General features: G+C 39.4%; 1 protein-coding gene across 2 annotated transcripts in view; it reads right to left on the minus strand.

The window, feature by feature from the left end:
* The window catches only part of erbb4b (erb-b2 receptor tyrosine kinase 4b), a 381,424-nt gene that overhangs the window by 318,633 nt on the left and 47,188 nt on the right, over positions 1–15,603 (minus strand). The gene's annotated exons all lie outside the window — the stretch shown is intronic.

Consider the following 15,603-nt stretch of genomic DNA (forward strand, 5'->3'; position numbering starts at 1 on the left):
AGTAGATGTGAGAGATGAATAAAGAGAGTGAGGTATTAGATCAGATCAGATAAGACCCGCAGTGGCTTGGAGTCAACGCTGTTTCACAGAGTCAATCAATGACCAGAAAGAGTTAGACAGAGAAACATAGTTGTGTTAAGCAGGGATCCAGTCCCTGTGGGGTAGACAGTCTTACTCAAAAGTATGCATAATTAAATCATAGAGCTTGCCTTTCCTGTGGAGAAAACCAAGTTCTCCTCACCTAGGACGTTAAAACATTTTCTCACACTTTCTGTGGAAATTTGAAACATTTATTTTAAATCCAATCTAATTTAAACCCGAAAAGTGCACTCAGCAGCTAGAAAATTTAATGCAGCCCCCACTTGCCACTTAAATTGAGCATACAGTCAAAATATTAGGCTTACTGGTCTAGTACTTTGCAAGATTAGCTGCAGACTGACAGATACACACTCTCATACAACCAAATGCTTTATAATTCCTTGTAGAGATTTTAAAACATAGATAGTTGATTTTTTGTACTGTTATTGTTAAAAAAAAGTATTTCGCATAACTGTAAGCAAAAGATTACTGAATGTCCACAATCAAAAGAAGCATGGCCTATGGGCTTGCAATTTTTTTCAATTTCTTTGCAATAGGAATTGGTGGAAAATTTGAAAAAAAACTTTAAAGCAAATCTTCATACATTTCCATAAATCCATACAAAGAAAAAATTAAATTATGTAATGCAACATGCAGTAACAAGAAATAATATCTCATTAATGTCGTAATGTATGTGTAATACATTAATCAGTGCAATAACTACAATATTTCTATCATGATTACTCAGGAGGCATCAAAGACTTTCATGTCTTTCAAAAATAGTATGCATTTATGGACAAACTAAAAACTGACCAATCACAGCACAGAGCTTCTATATGCAGTTGCTCAGTTGTCCACACTACTGTAATTATCATTAAAAAAGCATTAGCTTTTCATGACTTTTACATGTTTTTCAGTCTTTCAGCCAAAGTGATGAATAGCTCTTTCTTTAAGACTGATGTGTGATGTGTTATTAATGATGGCATAATGGAGACATTGCATTAATTAAGCATTAGTGGTGTAGTAACCATAAGGGTACATCAGGCACAAGTTCATTAGGGAAACATGCAATGCACTACAGTTGGAAATGGTATTAGATCTTTTTTTTTTACAGAAACAAAACTGTACATGAACTATAATGACTTACAAGTGCGTTTTTTAAACTATGTTTAACTTTTTCTTTATGAATATTCTGTCTTATAATGCAGATAAAACATACATGTTACAGTTAACTTGTTAACTGTACATGTACATGATGAGTTGACTTCCGTTATGTAAAACCATACTGTGCTTACTCTCTACAGTGTGCAGTGTGCAAGTTCCCTCCAGGGTTTACAGTATCTTCCGCTTTCATAAATGGAAAGAGTGCCTTGAAAATAAGGTGGCCCCAGCTGTACAATCACTCCCGTGGCAGAGTGCACTGTCTAGACAGCAGGTCCACATAGGAGAGAAATTCCTGTGTCCACACAAATCGTGACAAATCACTTTGACCTAGACAATGGAGCAGAAGCAATATAGGCTTTGATAACTGTGAAGGAGAAAACATGGGTGGAAAAGAAAAACAAAAAGGCACAGAGGGGAGCTGTGTGAGTGGGTGTGGGTGTGTGTGCACATGTGTAAGTGCTCATACTGTATGTGAGTCAAATGGCTTATCGCAGAATATTGGGCTATTAATATCATTGCCTTAATACACTCCCTCACACACTCATATAGCTGTGCTTACAAAGTTCCCTTGCCAACTGGAAAGACAGAGCCCAAGATGGCATTCATCCCCCCATGCTTGTCTCTAGGGATCTGGGTCACAGGCAGTGTTGGTTTAGAGGCCAGAGCCTGGTGGGCCTTGGAGGAAACCAGTCTGTTACCGGTTTCTCAAACCCACCTCTAAACCCCACCAACCCTACCCCTTATTTAGCCATCTGCAGCATCACCTGCTCCAGTATTCCAACACAAAGTCCAATACACTGATATGAATGACTTGGCTCTTCTTGTGGGTCAATATTCCAGTAATTTATGTATAATGTAAGTTTTGTCACAAAAAACTGTTAATGTTTTGTGTTTTATAGCACCAGATAATTGTGTTTACTACAATGTCTTCCTAGAGTTAGTGAAGCACAGAACAGAAGCTCTCTGATTGTTGCTGGTTGGTTAAAGACTGTGTATATGACTGTATGAGTTAATTTTGTGTTGTTTCCATAGTAACATGGCGATATTTCAAGACGAATATGAATGAAAAAACTGTCTAAAAAACACAGTCTTCTCCTGTTCTCACCACACTGTAACACCCAAGAGGTAAAAAGTTTTTTCTTTTTAACTTTCACTGGCCAATTGAATTGATTCTGATTTTGTTATAGCTACCATCAGAAACCTCAAATTTCCTCCCAGACATTTTGAAACCCCAAATCTAAACTGTGTTGATTATTCAAAGCATCATAATGTCCAAGGGTGATACCACCAAAGTGATGCATAATTTAGTTGTTCAATATTTTGTAGCAGGCCAAGACATGGGTGCAATTAGAGAAATTTCCAAACCGCCAAACTTTAGTAAGTTTAGACTAGACTCATAAACATTGCGCTCATGATTTGAATGCACAGAATGAGCTGAGGAAATTCTTTGAAGCCTAGGCTTATGAGGCCCTTTTTTGAAATTGAATTTGAACTTTTTTAAGCCACAGAAAGTTTTGTTTTATTGATTCGAGAAACAGTGGCATTTGGGCTCCCCTTTGCGAACATTGCATTATAACATAAGGGCTTAAATGGACAACACCTAATATGGAATAGCAAAATCAATGTAATGTTGAAGATAGTTTCTCTCTGGAGTGGAGCATTACAGTATAAGATCCCAATTTTAGGTCCCACAACTATGAGAATAGAATGAGATAATGGGCCCCTGGACACGGACCTGGAGAAGGCCCCACCACCTGTCCTACGCAAAGCAAGACAAACACTTTCTGGTGGTTTTCCCCTTTTTTTCCTGTTGTTTTTTGTGTTTCTTTGTCAACATTTTGTGTCTCTTTAAAATTATTTTGTGAGTTTTTTGTTGTCAGTGTTGGGGGTAACGAGTTACAAAGTAACGAATTACTGTAACGACATTACTTTTTGGGGTAACGAAGTAAAGTAACGCATTACTCTAAAAATATCGGTAACTACACTACTTTACTAGACTACAGGAACGTGCTTTCCTGGGTTACCTAGGCCTTGTTTGCCTGTGCTGTGTCTGTCTGTTTAAGTGGCGCAGGAATTATGTGCCTGCTGCGGCTGCTGTCTGTGTGCGGGCGCGACGCGTGCTGCATAGAGAGGGGCGAGTGACGTTGCTGCCGGTACGAACAGGAGAGAGGGAAATGGAGACGGAGACTGAGACGGAGACGGAGACTGCGGGGTTCGGCCAGTGGCGATATTCCGACTACTTTCAGTTTATAGCTCGAAAGGACAAAAATATTCGAGTGAAATGCACTCTATGCCCAGGCCACAGGCTCCTTTCAACTGCTGTCCTGTATCTACTCGGTAAATTAAGAAATGGGAAAGTAAAGTAATAAGTAGTGAAGTTACTTTTCAAATGCAGTAACTAGTAAAGTAATTTCATTACAATTTACAGAAGTAACTAGTAATAAGTAACTAATTACTTTTTTTGAGTAACTTCCCCAACACTGGTTGTTGTTTTGTCTTTCTGTATTCTGTTTGTGTCTCTTGGTAGTTTTGTTTGTCTTTTTGTCCTTTTTGTGTCTCTTTGTAGATGTTTTGTTTGTCCTTTTAATCCGTCTCCCTGGACAGTACAGGTAAAGGCATGGGGCCCCCTGACACTTCCCTAGTCCTATGCCCTGGTGGGTCCATTTAGAAATCCATCTATGCCCACAACACCCAGCACTGATGTAAAACTGAAGTCTTTCAATCAATACTGTCAGTATGGGGGAATAAGAAAGATACTGTCAGGGAAGGGTAGATAAAAGGCAAAACAAGTATATGAACTGAAAAAAGTCACCCATTTGTTCAGTATTGACCTATCTGAAGATTCTGCAATTAAGCACAGATCATTTCAACTGGTACAAATTGATTAGTCTAAAGAATTTTCTTCAATTTTAACACAATGGGGAATAGCCTTGTTTGTTACTTCAGTTTTCTTATATTTGAATGTATTCAATCAATAATCAGAGGAACAACTGATATGAATATTTTAGGAAACTGATAGAAAACAACACTTATTTCATGGAATCTAGTGAGAGCCATTGTTCGCATTGTATCATTAAGTTTACCGCATTATCTTAAACAGATGTCAAGTTTGATGTGATACTAGAAAGTGTGTGAAAACCTTTACACGAATGACACGGACACACACATACTAATGAAAGCACTCCTGCTCACACACATGCACTCTAACTCACCCTACAACTCTCCTTCTGTTCTTTCCTCTGCTTAGCTCAGTAAGCATGAGACACCAGAGAATCTCATTCATCAGGTTTACTCGCTAGCTAAACAGATGGGGTTTGAGCAAACTCCTGCGGTTTCCCCCGAGACGGATTACAAACCACATTCATCGAGTGCTCAGAGAGAGACAGAGAGAGAGAGAGAGAGGGAGAAAGAGGGACGGAGAGAAAGGAAGCTTTGAATTTGATGGAGAAAGATTGTATCTGGATTCATCCCAGGATACAAAAGTGATCCTGGTTATTATTTTCTTCCCTATAGGTTCCCCACACAATACACTAATAGAAACACAATAGCACAAACAATCCTATACATTAATTCCTATACCGGTGAGAAGGTTCTAAGACAATTGCTTCCCTATTCCCTATCACAAAACTTTGCAGTTGTATTACGTAATTCCTTAACTTAACTTAGTACTACTAGGCCTACTACATGGTACTTTCTTGGCAACATATTCTCATCCCAAATGATTACATATTTCTGTTTTGTCAGGGGACATTTGTGTCTACATATTATGCTCCAGGTATCCTCCTGCATCTGCTGTTAACATTACAGGATGCTGCAACCAATACCAAGATGTCAACATAAGTGCATGGGTAGGATTAGGCAACAAAAGCACATGGCAAGCAATGCTCGAAAAGCCAACAAAAGCATATAGATAGGATTAGGCCACAAAGGCACGTGTGGTTGGGCTTAGGCACTAGCAGCAGGTGGTTAGGTTTGGGGAAAAAAAATCATGGTTTGGTTCTATATTTATACCGAAAGGAAACATTAGGCTTTCGGATAAAAGTCAAGGGTCAGTTGGATCCATCCAAAATCTCTCCTGCCCACCATATACAGACCCTCCAGCTTATTATATTATGTCATTACCAGCAGTGTTTCAACCTGACGCAGTCCAGCAGCATATCATTTCACCATGAAAGGAGACTTTTGGCATCGGTATCTTTTGCCAAAATCACTGACAAAGCGGTTGTGTTTGACAATTTAAGAATGAGAACCGACTGACTGAATTCTTTAAACTTAGGCATGTACCCACACACCTCCACAGTTATGTAACTGCATTTGGCACATAAACCTGGTACAAGGCTCTCAAAGTCTGAAACAGTGACGTCTGCATGCAGATCCCTGTTGGTGATTGGTTCATTGCTCTGTGGTACATTCCAGGCCAGTCAGTCCAGGCCAGTCTTTTCCTCTTCCAACTCCAAAACACACAGGACTCCAGGAAGCCAGCAACAAAAGTGATACTCAATGGCAACATGCAGCTATTGTGAAAGCTTTATCAAAGAGACATCAAATTGAACTTTTCCCTGCTTGTTGTCGACTTCAAGAATGGCCTTCAATTGAGCTTGCTTTAGATTTGTCCACAATGCCAACACTAAAGTGTTGAAAAGAAACTCCTGAAGGGATGATGGTAAAGCGACTTTCCTAAATAAGTGCATGGTAATCACTGCAGACAGCTCGCACACAGTCGCAGTGAAGATGGTGTGCTGTTTGGCACAGGGACCTTGCTGAGCCCTTTATACTAATTCTAATATTACCCTGATCAAACTATAAACCCCTTTGAGTAGAACGAGGCTCTGCCAAAATGTCCTGCTAGACTCCACAGTCCTGAAAATGAGGGCTGTGCCATCTTTTTCTCCTTATGAAGATAAATTCCTCTCAGCTATATAAATACAAGAATTCAAACATTTGCACACACACACACGCACACACACAAACCTGCAAAAGATGACAGATTGTGACTGAGCTAATACCAGTCGAAACAACATGGAAACCACTGTGGCGCAAAGGTGCTGTCTAAATTTAGATATACTCACTAAGAGGTCCAGCCCTCTTGACCTTGATTCTATAAAACATCATCTTGCACGTATTGTAACTGATGCACAAAGCACATTCGCCTTGTACTGTTTACCAAGCAAACAATAAAGTGAGCATGAAGTACTATTGATTCCCTCATGCTGTTGGTAAAGCAAAACACCCTGGAACAGCATCAAGTAATGACAGTGTGACTCCCAGATGGATGTGGTGTTAGAGCGTTTATACAAGTGGATGTGCCTGAGAGATGCCATCGGCTCGCACTTGGCATCACAGCAGAGCAGCTTGCCATTGTAACAGACACCGAGATCCATGTCAGCTTTAGCCTCTTTGGAGTTGGAGTATTTGGGCAGAAAATGCACTCCTCTATTCCCTGAGGGAGCTGGACACAAAGGCAGACAGAGGGACTCGTGCCAGACTCAGTCCAGAATTATACACCTACTTTGCTCTCTGCTCAGCTGTGATCTGTTAAAATCATTATAACATCTTCTGAGCTTTTGCAGAGAACAATGATCTCACTGGGCTGCGTCCATGTACTCTGGGGAGAAGGTGGGGCACGAGTCCATATTGGCAGGAGTTATTGTTTGACGGGGTGGTGTGGTTGGATAATGGCTTGGGATCATTTTTTGGATCTGATGTAGTTATACTTTGTCTCACTCATTATAAATACTTTTAGACATATTCCATATGGGGGCAAAAATACAGTTTCAGAGATTCCTGTGTGTTGTTGATGATGTGGCGACTTCTAAACTGATGACTCTTTAATTGCTCTTAGAACAATACCCACCCATATCAAATTATCAGGGTTACATGGTAAGCACAACTGTGTCTCATGTCTGCAGCCTCTAAGATATTGTTGCCAGGGTAATGGTTACGGGTCATGAAAACAATCGTAGTGCCTCTGAAACAGGCTTTTCTTTTACTGCCTGCAGAATTTCTGACACAATATGAAATAGCTGGATAGAATATCTAAGGCCCTGACACCTCAGTACAGGTGTGAATGCACTAAGGCTGCCCTTTGAAAGATTCAAATCATTAGTCAGAGATCCTTTAGTCTACTGAGATTCTTCAAATTGAGGAGTTGTTTTTTAACCTTTGTCTGTCAGCGTGCTGTGTGTTTCAGGGGACATTTTGGTCACCAAATGTAGCCGCAGAGCTAGCGCTCCTTGTTCCAGCTGCTCTCTGGTACAGGCAGCTGCAGACCCAAACCCAGGGGGAGTCCGAGAGAGACGGAGGAAGCTACCCAGAAGAAGAGAGGCTTTGCTCATTCAAGATAAAAGATAAATTATCTTCAGCCTTCTGCATAGTCTCTGGGTTTTGTTCGATGTCTTGTTTTGGCTAAAATTGTTGTTACAGACTTCTGATGCATCATTTGCTTAGTTAGCTTACATTAGCTTGGAGGGCTAACTTGGTTTGATTACTACCTAGTCAAACTCTCAAACTCTATATGGAAAAAAGAAACAAAGCCAAATCCAATCTGAGTCATAATTCTGACAAAAAGCCATTTCTTGGTTAGGCTTAGGAGAACCATAATGGTTTGGGTTAAAATGTAAGTATTTTTGCCAGAAAGCCCTGAGAGCAAACTTCTCTTATGTACACTCCATGCTTATAGGCAATTTCTGTTGCTGCTGTTACACAGGTTAGGAAGCAAGCACAGCATTGAAAGACCATCTTTAGAGCTGCCCTTCTCTGAGCTGGTGAATAGTTCAGTTTAATGTCTCCCTGGTTAGCACAAGCTAACACAATAGCAGCTGTTTTATGGTCCCAACAAACACACTAACACAGAAACTGCTCAACTCTGTCCTTAAACCCGTTAATAACCATTAGGGCCACTTTAGCCATGTGATGCTATCAGCTAGCCCTGTCACTATGTATGTGTAGGCAGGCTCTCCTTAACCATCCCCGGCATGGAGCTCACAATCCCGCAGTAGTAACAGTAGTCTCTCATGATGGTGAATGAAAACATGTAGGCTACAGTGAGATCTGATCGCAAATGGTTTCTTGAGATGCACATGGAAACACATTTTTATGCAAGGTGTGAGCAGACTGGCTAAAAGCTGTCACTTGTGATCAGATCACCCAAGACCCATGTTAATAAAAGATATAAACAGGCTCTATGGGGTGATGAGTGGACTGTGATTATTTCTCATTCTCCAGAAGTACCATTATGTATATAGTATGTCTTTATTGCAACATTAGTCTGTGTGGCCACTTACACTTTAGCTGTCCATTACACCTCATGGAGGCCAGATTATGATCATGAAAGTGTAAATCTACTTTATCTACTGTAATCGACTTTTCACCTGGACAAACCAAGTAAGACATGAATTGGGCTCTTCTTTCCTGGCAACATGTTTAGCATAATTTTACCAGCTGTGTTACCTCTTACTCCAATAATCCAAATCCAAGGAGAACCGAGAGCAGTTGGTCTGTATCTTAGCCTGCTCTTGTGTGTTGCCCTAGAGACATTGTAAGTAATACAACTACGCCGCCACAATTTTAATAAATCAAAGCAGCCATTCCATGCCGATACAGTGCATTTGTTATCCACTGTTGACTGGGTCATAACTCTCCCACCACACAACGCGTGACTTTGTCTCATGTCACTGGCTCCATGCATGTGTTGTACATGTACCCTGAAGGCATGCTGTAGGATCAGATCACAGCTCAGGATAAGAAATAAAGACAGCTTATTTAATTAAAAAAGCAAAAGGCTATGGCTAACTATGGTACTACAATGGTAAATAAGACATTGAGAAGAGCAGTGTTACTGTATATCTGAGTTCAATTTAGCCACCTTGGTGAGACAGTTCAGTACAAAACCACCTGGAGAAGTGTTCTCACTAAGGATCCAAGCAGAAAGCTCTTCTTACTCTGCCAAATGAGGTCCCATCTGCTAGATAAGAGGATAAAACAGACTGTGCTATGGAAGTGAAAATGGGAGAGCGTATTTGTTACTCCTCCTAGATTCCAACCTTTGTGCAAAGTGAAGATGCTGAAGAAAAATGGATGAGGTAATTTTGCTCTGCATCCTGGGATGTGAAATGCTGCAGGGTTTCAGTTCTTTTGATTTACATCAGAGAACATCTTAAGGGGAATCACTGTGCCACTGTATTTCTTTTAATATTGCACGGTCCTTACTGATTAATATTTACATTTTATGAAAGCAATCTTCAGAGAAATAGAATGAAAGAACATCGGAAATTTACCATCAGATGGAAAGATAAAGTTCTTTTTTTTTCCTCTATTGCAACTATTTTACCTGCAGGTGATGACCACTGCTTTAGAAGATGATGCAAGAGTCATGAATTATGAGACCAAAAAGACTGTTGGAAATAATTTCTTTATGATGTTTTTAAGGGATTGTGAGGACTCTTGATCACATTCTATCAACAGAAGGGGGGCTATGAAATATCTCACGATTACAGAGTTTGGACAATGCCAGTAGAGACTGAAAATGTGAGATGAAAGTTGACTGACTGCACATAAACCAGCCAGCTGACATGATTTGGCAAGCGCTAAACTATACTCAGCACCTCTATTGACTACAAACAAAACTTGATATTAATAAAACCCAACAAAAAATAGTGAAGTGTTTTAAGATCCAAGATGCCTTAGGAGTACCAGTCTTGTCAGCAGCAGTATTCATCCAAAGCATTGAGTCAATGCAAGAAAACCTCTGCAAGGCCATCCGTCTAACTAAGCCATGTCTCTGTCGACACTTATCGGCCGTCTCATTCCCCTCTTAAATCTCTATGCACAGAGCAACTCAATTCACAAATAAAAACCTCATTGTGTTTAATTACATATTTCCCAGTATTGACTTGAATTTCAATAGTGCTGGTTCGCAGTTCATTAAAAGTCAGCCGAGTCTAAAACTGGTCAATATTATTAAACAAACGCCCTCTGCAAAAGGGGTTACTACTTGCAATCTCAGCGACTTCTTATACTTTTTTTTCAGAGCTGATGCATTTTTCTATGCATGTTGAATGCAGGTTAATTCCAAAGAGCAACTCCATTACCACATCTCCTCTACTTATCCTACTAATTTCCCGTATGAGCTCTGTTGAGAGGTATCAGAAATAAGAAGTTGAAAGGACATTGCAAATTGGCTATAGAAGGGAAAGGACAGCTCGTGCATGAGAAGTGTGAGAATTTTGAAAAATGAATGAATCAGGCACTGGTGTCTTATTGGATCCAATGAGCAGGTACTGTGGCAAACTTATATGTATTCTGAGAGCCGCTCCTCACACTGAATCACAGCTCATAAAAAAACACAGAGTCCCTCAGCTATTGCAGACTGCATTATAACTATTTTGTAGTTAAGTTGTCGTTTTGTACCTGTTATGCAGAATTTATTGTAAAATTCCTTAAATTACCAATGAAGCAGTAAACGGCAAGCCCCTCTTTATATTTCAGTATTACTGTATCTCCCAGTCACGGTGAAATCACTGAGACCTTCTGGTTTAGGCGTCTGGCTGTCCTGAAATAGATACCTAAAACCTAATGGGACAACGCTTTTGCATTGGTCATTCCCACCCTTTTAAAAACAGTCTTTTTCTAGTTATAAAAAAACAGTCAGTTGAAGGTTTTAGCTGTTAAAACTCCCCTATTTTCGTAAGTACCTAGTCCTGTGACAAGTGTTTGCTTTTTGTATGCTGTTTGCAATGTACAGCCCCTTGTAACTTTGGTATCAGAAACACTTTATGAATTAAGTTTAATTAGGCCCCCTTATCAACTTACTATTAAAAGGTAAGTTTGGTATTTTTCAATCTGGACCTGGTTTTCAAATGTTTTTGAGTCAAAGTTGCTAATTGGAAGAAATATGATTATAAAATTGGTCCAGCACTGAAGAGGATACTGCAGTGGCAAAACAGGTTGTGAAGTAATTACTTACGGCATGTTTACATTGTCAGTTTACATGACCTAAAAGTGCTTGTTTTTGCCACTTACAGGCTAGTATTATTGGTCTTAGTGTCTGTAAACACTGTAAAGCATATTTACAGAAATAGACCTTCTTGTTAAGATCCTTTTTCTAGATACAGATCCAATATTACCATCGCCAAATCCACCAGCTTCTACATAAACAGTAATTCTGGCATGTATAAAGCCAGCTAATCTAACTGTGTAAATTAAGGGTTTATGTCAAATTGGTGATTGTTGGAACAGTAAAAAGACGAACCCAGGTGGCTTTTGTGAATAATACTTTGTCCCTGTCACCTTTTAATGGAATGTATTCTTTGATGATAACATTACAGTTTAATTAAGTGGAGTCTGGTGGTTTTGGCAACAGCAATTTCAGGATTTCTAGTTAAACCAAAATGATCTTACTTTTTAACAAAAATAACTTGTGGACATGCACTGATGCTGTGAAGATTTCTCGAGTGGTTACATTGCTGCCTGTTTTGCAGCTGCCGGCTGCAGCACTCTTGCTCATATCAAAACTGAACCACTATTAAAAACTGTTGTTCCCATTAGTCACTTAGACACAAAAACATGGGAAAATAGGGTCTAGGTTGTAAAATCCCTAACTTGGCCTTTTAGTTGTCAACCAAAGCTGGGGGTAATAAGGAAAGCAAGAAATTAAAAATTTCACACATACACACACTTCATTTTAAGAAAATCTCATGCTACATGTGGCCACCGCATGGGTCTCAACAGACACATTTATTTTAACACCTCATTCAATATCTTAGGCACTCGCTTTTCCATCTGCCAGCACACTTGACTGAGGCAGTGTGCAGCCCTGCAAAGGCCAAGCCACTGTCAATTTTTAGTGCTGTGTTTAATTTAAAATATGTCCCATCATGACTTTCCCTAGACTCACTTTATGTAGTAAAGTAGTAGTTGTAGTATTCACTCCATTCACTTGACAGATTATTGGCCCTCTCTCCAAGTCTTAAACTTTTTTAAAAGCACCAGACAGGTCAGGTGTTTACTAGACTGGCCTGCCTTAAGAAGTCCCACTGCAGATGAAGAGCAAACAAAGTATCTAAGAGTATCTATTGGAGTGAAGCCGCCAAGCAAGGTAGCAAGTCAAGAAAAGAAAGGCCATCTTTCACATCTGTGTAGAAATCCCTCGATAGAAGAGGACATACACACCCACAAAATCCAACTATGTATACAAGAAAAGGATGCAGTACAAAAGGATACACTGTCGCTGACTAAGGCTACATTCATACAGACAAAAACAATTTCTGTCTTACACATACAGTACATTGAGGGATGTGCAAACACACACACATACACAGCAGACTTAATAGACCCTTTGTTGAATAAGTACAGTGATCCCTCTTACTAATGCACAACCAGCAGCTCGAGATGAAAAAACTCAATGTAAGAGATTGTGAGAAGTTCAGATAAGGCAACTGTATGCTACATGCCCAACACCAAGCAATGGACAAAGTAAGCAGCTAAGGAGTCAGACACTTTTTTAAAGAGATGGTGGAGACCAAAACAGAGGTCAAAGAGCCTAGTGTCTGCTAGATGTGTAACAACTTCATAAGCTGATAACATCTCAGTGACATGTTTGCACTTGTTGAATCAATGAAGGTTTAAACTAAAGTAAGATGTAGCTCATTCGAGGCCATAGTTGTTTGGTCTGTATAAGCTGGATTTTGGCATTTGGTTTTTTTCTGTAGTCTTTTACACAGTTAAGACGACTTCGTAACTTACCAGTGAAGGATGTAACTTATGTGGTAATAAAAAAAACTTAAAGTAACATAAAGTTACAGATGTTCTACCTGAAAGAAAGTTATGATAAAAGTACTCAATACAATAATTTTGTAACAGTACGCAAAGTAGGGCAGCCCGTGAAAGTCAGAGATTCTAATCATCAATTGGAGACCTCTCAGTCAACTAACTTCAATGTAAACCCATCTGTGGCAATAATGTAGTGTAGAGAGTGAGAAATATTAAGTAGGGTGAGAGGGAGGGAGGAACGACTTTCACCTAGGAGTGGTGTTTGTGTCCTGTGTGAAACACATAGTTGTTAACTTACTGTAGTTACGTAACAAACATAAGCATTTAAACCAAAGCCATGACCATTTTTCTAAGCCTAAAGTAGTTTTGTTGACCAAACCAGTTTTTTTTTTCTTTGAACACAGATGTTAATTTTGAGCCAAAATCTACATGTCAACCCTGAGCATCCAAACTGACAATAACTGAGTTCCTAGAGCGTCAAAGTTTGAGGTCTGTGGCCACTGACTTAAATAATAAATACATTTTGGTACAAAAACCCTCCTGTAGTGTCAGCACTGCACTTTCTTTCAGTACATGAGAAACAAATGATACTTGACCACTTGGACATTTGTACACATGTATGGAAATTTAACAAGGCTGATTAACACCAGTCTTGGTCCTCTAGATGTGTGGTTTAACACAATATACTGATTGCAATTTGCCTTGACGTGTCTGTGATTGAGGCCGAATGTTCTGATCCTCTTCCTTCCGACTGTGTGTGAATGTATGTGTGTTGCCTATTCTCCTCAACTGTTCTGGTTTATGTTATGTTTTTTGCCTTAGTGGTACAGGTAACCACACTAAAAAGCTTTCTGCAGTGTTTGTCTGCCAGCATAGCCACTGGGGGATTTTAGGATCCTTCTGTCAAGCCTCGATAGAGGTTTAGGCATTCCGCGGGCCAACTGTCCAAGGAGACAGAGTGGCCATTGAGGATCTAGGTGAGTAATAACACTTGTGACTTGTATTCACACGTCTAAGGCTGGCCTCAATCCAGCCTAGTGTATGAACACAGTCCTGTGGGAAAACTGAGACCAAGAAGAAAAGGGTTGCAATATTCATCCTTTTGGCTGGTATTCGTGCCTGAACAAATGGTCTTGTTTAGAGCCAGCTTACTATCAATAATTATGCTTTATGCAACAATTGTGAAAACAGCATACATCATTAATGTGGATTTTACTGGATATCAATAAGGTTTTTTCATTATTACGATACTGTTGTGCAGGATAGTTACACTGCAAAGACAAACGAGTGTCTGTAAAACAACAACAGAAGAGCAGTAATCTTTTGATTATAAAAGCATCAATACATATGCCATTACTTCGGCACTTATACTCATATGGTCTCAGTAGGCCAGCAGATAATCCTTTTATTCATATCCGTAGGACACACATGCTACCACACACATATGCCAGGTGACACAGCTAACAGTGCCAAAGGAGACACATTACATCACACCTGATTTCATATGGCAAGCTTCTGATACTCTACAAATAGGCAGCCAGTCATAGATGAAAACAAAATTTGACAGCTGAATAGGATTCCCTCATTGCTGATGTAGATATATTATATAGCAGCCCAGACGTTCATGTATAACTTGCATATATTAACTTAAAATGTTTTATTCACTGTGTCCAATTCTAAAATATCTTTTATTTGCAATAAAGCTTAAAAACACCTTATACATAGAAGTCTCTTTATCTTTATCTGGCAGAGGTCAAATCTTTGTGTTTCCTAAGTGTGTGTGTCTGTGCATAAGTGTATGCATGTGCTTAAGTGGTAAGACTGGTGGGGAAAGAGGTGACCGGCCTTATTGTTATGCTACGAGCATCATCCTCCACCCTTCACCCAACGAAGTCTCTACCCAGACAGCCTCTACCCCTACCATACACAAACACACACACACACACACACACACACACACACACACACACACACACACGCTGCAGCCAGGGCACTGGTTACTGTGGTAACAGTGCATCTCTTCCATCGGTCTAAGTCCTGACTGAACCCCACACCAGAGTAAAAGAAAAGTGAATCTTCACTGATTTGGCAGTTTTGCAGAGGATGACACAGAGGATGACAGAAGCTGTCTCTGACAGCTAATTTAGTCATGGTTAGTAGAGATATTACTCATAATATGTTTTTTTAAATGATGCCTTAAAACACTTTTTCACAGATGATGGACAGGAAACAATTAAAGAATTTATCAAACTTAATTCATGCTGAAGATTCTTCATCTGAATGAATGTTTTAGTTATGCTGGTCTTCCCCACCTATCTGCTGATTTCTCCTCAAGTTGCTTTTGAGATTTAAATCAAATGAGTTATACCAAATAATATGTTTGATTGCTGCTGGTGCTGTTGTTGTGTTACTGTTGTTGTATACTATATATTACAATTCTAATATACTAAATATGATGTTATATTATATTGTGACACTTTACCTCATACTATGTCTCATATTCTTTACTATACTACAATGTATCATTTTATACTTCATTATGTTATGTTATATTGACTCTGGCATTATATTCTGTTATATTAATACAGACAA

Source organism: Plectropomus leopardus, chromosome 10 (assembly GCF_026936395.1).
Source record: "Plectropomus leopardus strain MGB_pleo_1.0 chromosome 10, ASM2693639v1, whole genome shotgun sequence".
Classification (NCBI taxonomy): Eukaryota; Metazoa; Chordata; class Actinopteri; order Perciformes; family Serranidae; genus Plectropomus; species Plectropomus leopardus.